The sequence below is a fragment of the Chenopodium album genome, chromosome 22, assembly GCF_948465745.1.
Source record: "Chenopodium album chromosome 22, dcCheAlbu1.1, whole genome shotgun sequence".
NCBI lineage: Eukaryota > Viridiplantae > Streptophyta > Magnoliopsida > Caryophyllales > Amaranthaceae > Chenopodium > Chenopodium album.
The window spans coordinates 14,672,376-14,680,856 of record NC_137855.1 but is presented as its reverse complement, the minus strand read 5'-3'; the positions used below and the strand labels follow the sequence as shown (position 1 = coordinate 14,680,856).

The 8,481-nt window shown below is 35.5% G+C and overlaps 2 pseudogenes; both read left to right on the top strand.

Moving 5' to 3' along the window:
• The first annotated feature begins 870 nt into the window (after positions 1 to 870).
• LOC145606449 (small nucleolar RNA R71) lies at positions 871 to 962 on the top strand (annotated as a pseudogene).
• Positions 963 to 6,843: 5,881 nt separating this feature from the next.
• Positions 6,844 to 6,935, top strand: LOC145606448 (small nucleolar RNA R71; annotated as a pseudogene).
• The last annotated feature ends 1,546 nt before the right edge of the window (positions 6,936 to 8,481 follow it).

Genomic DNA, 8,481 nt, shown 5'->3' with positions numbered 1-8,481 from the left:
TACCCTGCAATTTATTATCAGAAGAGTTAGTTTTAACCTGGGGCCCTGCAGGGCTAGTAACAACAAGGCCCATCGTATTTTGAACCACTTCTCAGGGTAATTGCATTCACGTGATCTGTAGGTTGTACTGGCTGCGATGGTAGGGCTCCCTACTGGCAAGTTTGTAGAGTAGAGGAAAGTAGCGCAATTTGATTATCTATGATTTTATTATGTGCTAGGATCGAATCAATTTGCGCATCCCTACTCTGCATCTGCTTTTGCATATTGGCTAACATAGTTTTGATTTCTGATAGGCCGGAATCAGAAGGAGAAGTAACAACCTGTTGTGGTCTCTGATGTGGAGGTTGGTTACCTCTGCTGTGGTTGTTGTACCTGTGGTTGGGGGTTAAGCACATCGTAATATTGTACGACATATTTTGGTTATTTTTCAATCCTGCATTGTATGTGTTAGAGTATGGACTAATTTGCTTATAGGTCTGAAAAGCATTAATCTTCTCAAGTGAACTCCTACAGTCCTGCGCCCAATGACCTGCAAGACCACAATTTTCACAGAATATTGTAGTGTTAGTACCAACAGCAGAAACATTAGCTACGGAAGATGGAATAGCAGTACTAATACTATCTAATTTCTGGAAAATAGAGGTTAATTGAGCTTGCACAAAGGATATGGAATCGACATTATGTTTCCCTTTGTCTGCAAATCCTCTAGGATTCCCATATTGGGAATTATGAATTGCAATCTCTTCAATAACTATGCCTGCTACATCCTCTTGAAGATTCATAAATCTTCCATAAGCTGTTGAGTCTAGGATTGATCTGGATGAATTTCCAAGCCCGTTGTAGAAGGCTTGGATTATCTGCCACTATGTTAGCCCATGATGGGGATATTCTCTCTGCAAATCCTTAAATCTTTCCCAAGCTTCATATAAACTTTCATCCACTTCTTGGGAAAATTTTTGGATCGAACTCCTTAACAAAGCTGTCCTCTCTGCAGGGTAATATTTATCATAGAAAATCATAGCAAGAGAATTCCAGTCACTAATACCAAGGGCAGTCCTATTCAATCAATTATACCATAATTTAGCTTTACCACATAAAGAATAAGGAAAAAGAATCTCCCTGATTTGGTCCTGCGTGACCCCAGCTTGTCTAATAGTGTTGTAATATTGGCAAAAATCTAGAATATGAAGATTTGGATCTTCACCCTTAGCTCCGCTGAATTGCTTCCTTTCGATTATAGTAATAAACTGGGGTCTAATATCGAATTGTACTCCCTCGAGATTTGGTGTAGGAGCTAGGTGTGGAAAATCACCCAGGGATGGCTGCGAATAATCACTGAACTTGCGGGGTGGAGGTGGTGGTGGATGCACCATCTCTGATTCTGGTTCTGAAGAAACTTCTGTGTCACTAGAATCAGATGGAGGGTCCCTAGGAATATCACTCCCGAAACCTGCCAGTATTCGCTTGTAAAGATTCTTTTGTCTATGAAAAGAGCGCTCGATCTTAGGATCGAATGGGATGTAACCTGATCTAGAACACCTGGGCATAAACAAAGAACTAAACAACAAATATGAGAACTGTCCCAAAGAACTTACGTTCTCTGAGACGAAGGGAAATAATCTAGACTACAAATTAATCAGAAATAAAAAATAAAAAATAAATCGTTTCCCCGGCAACGGCGCTAAATTTTGACAGGCTAAAGTCGTATCACCTAATCAAAAGTAATTCCTAAAACCACTAATTATAATAGATAGGGAAGTAGGGTCGAATCCACAGGAAAACAATGTTCTTTTATTCCTAATAAATTATTATAATCTAAATTATCAAGAAACGAGTATTTTTGTGAAAAATATACTACAATAATAATTACACTAAGGGAAATAAGAAATAATAAAAAGACCTAGGGTCATAGGTTCACCAATAAATAATACTCCGGGATAAACATAGCAATCAATTATCAATGCATAAATTAACCAGATTATAAAGGGCTTTCGCTACGTATTATAATCACAGAATTAACTTAGCGATATTAAATCGCATCTCTCGAATCTCGATTTAACCATTTATAAATTAACCTGCCTATTGAAACTAAGCTTTAATATCAACTCTCATTTGTCGAATCTCGAATCAATATTGCGTAACTCATACAATTAAACCTGCGCAAATCTAATTGCATAGCATTATAACAATCAATAGGAAATTAACCCAAAACATTAACAATCAATAATAATAAATCATCCCTTCATATTGTTCATGGATCCCCAAGAACCCTAGAAATAAACTACTCGTGCATAATTAAAACTAAACTAATCAAAGTAATTAAATTAAACATAATTAAAACAATAATATTAAAACTAAAACAAAACAATAATAATTAATAATAAAGCAAAATATTGAAGACTTAAACGAATGAAAACTAAAAAGAAATAAACTAATGGAAACTAAACTAAAGCATAAAAGAATGAAAACCAAGGAAATAGTTCCGTAAAACTGTAACTAAGACAAGAGCAGTACAATAATCAGCTAACCTCCTAAGCTAAACTTAGTCCTCAAATATATATAGTTGCGTGAATTGGAATAAGGCCAATAAAAGTCGGAAACCGACATTAAGTTGAACAGCTAGAGTAAGGCCCAAGGATAAAGGCGTGTCCAGCTGTAGTACTCTTCATCCGATCGGGCCCAGTTGGTTGGAGTAAACTCGCGGCCTAAATCTTTAGCGTGAACGTGATTGGGCCTCTAACTTTAGCCCAATTCTTCTTCCTTAGTTGGTCTGTGTTAGTAACTTGGAATCTTGAACCTCCTCACGTATGACTCTAATACCTTTGTAGTGGCTAATAACCTCGGGAATTGTCATAATTCTGCAAATTTCTGCAAAATAATACCAACTCTACAAAAAATTAGAAAACGTATATTAGTAATAAAATTAGCTCCGCAGAGCTCAAATAAGCACAATTATGAACACGAGACGGGGAATAAAAATATATATAAAATAAACTCATCAAACTCCCCCAAGCTAAACCTTTGCTTGTCCCTATAAAAAGCAATGAATAAATAAATCAATATTTCACCCCAAATACATTCAAACCAATAAATACGATTCAAGGCAATTCCGATAAATATATTAAAGTCAATCACTCAAATCCATTCAATTACCAATCTTCCCTCACAATTTTCAAGTAGAGCAAACCACAAGAGCATATAGAATTCAAGACTAGTGCTCACACACTCAACTCTCATTTATGTGGCGAGTAAAAGATGTACTCGATTGCTCCCCAACCAACCCTTTAAATGTGAACAATGCCCTCCCAACTCACACACTCGTGTGTTTAAAAAGACATACACTCAACCTAGTAGTCGACTCGGAATATGTCAAATCATTCTTTGCATTGATAAACAACTAATTTCACATTCATAAAACTCTATGCACAAAGGTCGGAAGGTCTTCAAAGCTTGTAATGTAAGGCTTGGGTAAAGGGTAGGATAAAATTTGGGAAAAGTGAGAGTAAAGCCATGCTTAAGGGAGCCAAATCTTAACAAATAAAACCAAGGTCAAAAATAAATAATGACCATAAATCTCCAACTCAACTCTACAAAAATTTACCAAACAACCAATCCAATATTAACAATATTTTCAACACTTACAATAAATCACTCATACAAATATGATATTATGGAACTTGAGTGAACAAACAAAATTTGAATTCTTTTTTTTTTTTTTTTCCCATTTGAACTTCTTTTTTTTTTTCTTTTTTTTTTTTGAGTAACCTTCAATTAGAGCACTTGCATATTGAAACAATTTTTTTCTTTTACTCCTTTTTTTCTTTTTATCTCACATTGAAATTTTTTCAACTATGAACAACAATTTTCATTTTTTTCCAATTAACATACAAGAACAAATAACTTATCATATCCACCCAAATTGTGCAAATTATGTGCACACTATAACTCCCTCACCTCACTAACTAGTAGCTCCCCCAAGCTAAGCTTGGGACTAGTAACCAATGGGGAAAAATTAAGCTTGTAATGTGGCTAAATAAACAATAAAAGGTTAAGGAAACAACATGGGTAGCAAGAAGGGAACAAATGTATCTAATATCATCTGAAGGCTACCTAAAAGAACAAATGCCTTCGTCCTCCTCAGTGTGCCTAATAATGATTCATACAAACATTACTCAAAGTTAAAAACCAATACTCAACTTCATTGACATACCAGGAACTAACACACATTCCTCAACAATCAACTAGTCAAGCACTATATTCACAAGTAGTTGGGCAAAATTGACGCATATTAAGGTTTCAAGGCAATCAAACATACAATCATGATCAACTAATCCACAATATTTATCATCAATAACCAAGAATTAAAACAATTCCGAAAAATTTTAATCAAGGGGCACAGGGAAGCATGATTCATAATTCATTGGAATGTATTTTTGGATTTTTTTATTTTTTGAAAGCAATAAATCTAACCTAGGAAAAAAATAAAATCTAGACTAATAAAGAAATAAAAAAACTAGACTAAGAAAGCAATAAAACTAAACTAAGCACACCAAAGAAAATAAAAAGAGAAGGGAAAGAAAGAGTGCCTATATATGTACAAGAAATCCCCCCCAAGCTAAATCAAACAATGTTCCCATTGGCTTAAAGGGAATTTAGTAACCCAAGTGACTACCCCACATCATCAAACCCGTAACCACCACCATCCCAAGCATTGCAATGCATCACCTTAGTACAATTTTGAGCAAGAAAGGAACAAAGTGTTAGTAGGAAGAGAGGCAAAAACAAGTCAGGTTCACTATTTTGCTCATAACTTTTTTTATGCAAATGATAATTCAATGGTTCTAATTTCATTGGAAATTAGACTTCAAGAGCTTTCCAACGATTGGTCACACGCAAAGTTTCGTTAAGAAACGCAAAAGTTATGGCGTTTTGAAGTTGGCCATATTTGCTGACGCGCTCTAGCGCCCGACCGGGCCCGTCTCCAAGGTACGATCAGGTGGTTTCTTGATACTCGTTGCACGAGATTCCTTTTTGGCCTTGATTTTCTTCGTATTTTTGCTTGATTGAGCAAATGCCACCCGATCGGGTGGGACTTTCAGTACAGGCTCGATTTTCGCAACTTGCTCATTTTTCTCCACTTGTTCATCTTCAACCCCAAGCCCTACACAATTTAGAGCTCTTTCTATAGCATCCACTTCATCTTTCCATGTAGTAGTTTTTCCTGCGGAAGATGTAACACAAAATACCGCCTCCAAGGGATCTCTAACGAGAGCTTGGGGCTTATTAGAAAAATTATTTATATCAACCACACCAACACTATAACACTTTTCCTCTAAGATGGGGCTTTTAGGGACATTATTTAGATTAAAAGTAATATTATCATCCCCTACACATAATGTAAGAAAATAATTGGAATTTGTAAATCTTTCTCAATATCAACAATAACAAAATCAACACGTATATAAAATTTACCTACTCTAACAAGAACATCCTCTAAAACACCTAAAGGGTATTTAACAGAACGATCGGCCATTTGTAGAGTAATATTGGTAGCTTTTAATTTACCCATAATTAATTTAGAGTTCACAGATAATGGAAAAACACGTACACTAGCACCCAAATCACATAAAGCTTTATCAATTATCACATTACCAATATGACAAGGAATAGAAAAACTACCCAGATCTTTTAGTTTAGGTGGAGATTTATTTTGTAATATACCACTACATTCTGCAGTAAAAGCAACTGTCTTTACCTCACTAATAGATCTTTTTCTAGTCAAAATTTCTTTTATATATTTAGAATATGCTGGAACTTGAGTAATTAATTCTGTGAAAGGAATTGTTACCTGCAAATTTTTGACAACCTCTAGAAACTTACCAAATTGCTTATCCAACTTACTCTTTAAATGTCTATTAGGGAATGGAAGCTTGATAGCAGGACTCTGCACATCTCCGATCTTATCTTGAGTTGTACCCTGCAATTTATTATCAGAAGAGTTAGTTTTAACCTGGGGCCCTGCAGGGCTAGTAACAACAAGGCCCATCGTATTTTGAACCACTTCTCAGGGTAATTGCATTCACGTGATCTGTAGGTTGTACTGGCTGCGATGGTAGGGCTCCCTGCTGGCAAGTTTGTAGAGTAGAGGAAAGTAGCGCAATTTGATTATCTATGATTTTATTATGTGCTAGGATCGAATCAATTTGCGCATCCCTACTCTGCATCTGCTTTTGCATATTGGCTAACATAGTTTCGATTTCTGATAGGCCAGAATCAGAAGGAGAAGTAACAACCTGTTGTGGTCTCTGATGTGGAGGTTGGTTACCTCTGCTGTGGTTGTTGTACCTGTGGTTGGGGGTTAAGCACATCGTAATATTGTACGACATATTTTGGTTATTTTTCAACCCTGCATTGTATGTGTTAGAGTATGGACTAATTTGCTTATAGGTCTGAAAAGCATTAATCTTCTCAAGTGAACTCCTACAGTCCTGCGCCCAATGACCTGCAAGACCACAATTTTCACAGAATATTGTAGTGTTAGTACCAACAGCAGAAACATTAGCTACGGAAGATGGAATAGCAGTACTAATACTATCTAATTTCTGGAAAATAGAGGTTAATTGAGCTTGCACAAAGGATATGGAATCGACATTATGTTTCCCTTTGTCTGCAAATCCTCTAGGATTCCCATATTGGGAATTATGAATTGCAATCTCTTCAATAACTATGCCTGCTACATCCTCTTGAAGATTCATAAATCTTCCATAAGCTGCTGAGTCTAGGATTGATCTGGATGAATTTCCAAGCCCGTTGTAGAAGGCTTGGATTATCTGCCACTGTGCTAGCCCATGATGGGGATATTCTCTCTGCAAATCCTTAAATCTTTCCCAAGCTTCATATAAACTTTCATCCACTTCTTGGGAAAATTTTTGGATCGAACTCCTTAACAAAGCTGTCCTCTCTGCAGGGTAATATTTATCATAGAAAATCATAGCAAGAGAATTCCAGTCACTAATACCAAGGGCAGTCCTATTCAATCAATTATACCATAATTTAGCTTTACCACATAAAGAATAAGGAAAAAGAATCTCCCTGATTTGGTCCTGCGTGACCCCAGCTTGTCTAATAGTGTTGTAATATTGGCAAAAATCTAGAATATGAAGATTTGGATCTTCACCCTTAGCTCCGCTGAATTGCTTCCTTTCGATTATAGTAATAAACTGGGGTCTAATATCGAATTGTACTCCCTCGAGATTTGGTGTAGGAGCTAGGTGTGGAAAATCACCCAGGGATGGCTGCGAATAATCACTGAACTTGCGGGGTGGAGGTGGTGGTGGATGCACCATCTCTGATTCTGGTTCTGAAGAAACTTCTGTGTCACTAGAATCAGATGGAGGGTCCCTAGGAATATCACTCCCGAAACCTGCCAGTATTCGCTTGTAAAGATTCTTTTGTCTATGAAAAGAGCGCTCGATCTTAGGATCGAATGGGATGTAACCTGATCTAGAACACCTGGGCATAAACAAAGAACTAAACAACAAATATGAGAACTGTCCCAAAGAACTTACGTTCTCTGAGACGAAGGGAAATAATCTAGACTACAAATTAATCAGAAATAAAAAATAAAAAATAAATCGTTTCCCCGGCAACGGCGCTAAATTTTGACAGGCTAAAGTCGTATCACCTAATCAAAAGTAATTCCTAAAACCACTAATTATAATAGATAGGGAAGTAGGGTCGAATCCACAGGAAAACAATGTTCTTTTATTCCTAATAAATTATTATAATCTAAATTATCAAGAAACGAGTATTTTTGTGAAAAATATACTACAATAATAATTACACTAAGGGAAATAAGAAATAATAAAAAGACCTAGGGTCATAGGTTCACCAATAAATAATACTCCGGGATAAACATAGCAATCAATTATCAATGCATAAATTAACCAGATTATAAAGGGCTTTCGCTACGTATTATAATCACAGAATTAACTTAGCGATATTAAATCGCATCTCTCGAATCTCGATTTAACCATTTATAAATTAACCTGCCTATTGAAACTAAGCTTTAATATCAACTCTCATTTGTCGAATCTCGAATCAATATTGCGTAACTCATACAATTAAACCTGCGCAAATCTAATTGCATAGCATTATAACAATCAATAGGAAATTAGCCCAAAACATTAACAATCAATAATAATAAATCATCCCTTCATATTGTTCATGGATCCCCAAGAACCCTAGAAATATACTCGTGCATAATTAAAACTAAACTAATCAAAGTAATTAAATTAAACATAATTAAAACAATAATATTAAAACTAAAACAAAACAATAATAATTAATAATAAAGAAAAATATTGAAGACTTAAACGAATGAAAACTAAAAAGAAATAAACTAATGGAAACTAAACTAAAGAATAAAAGAATGAAAACCAAGGAAATAGTTCCGTAAAACTGTAACTAAGACAAGAGCAG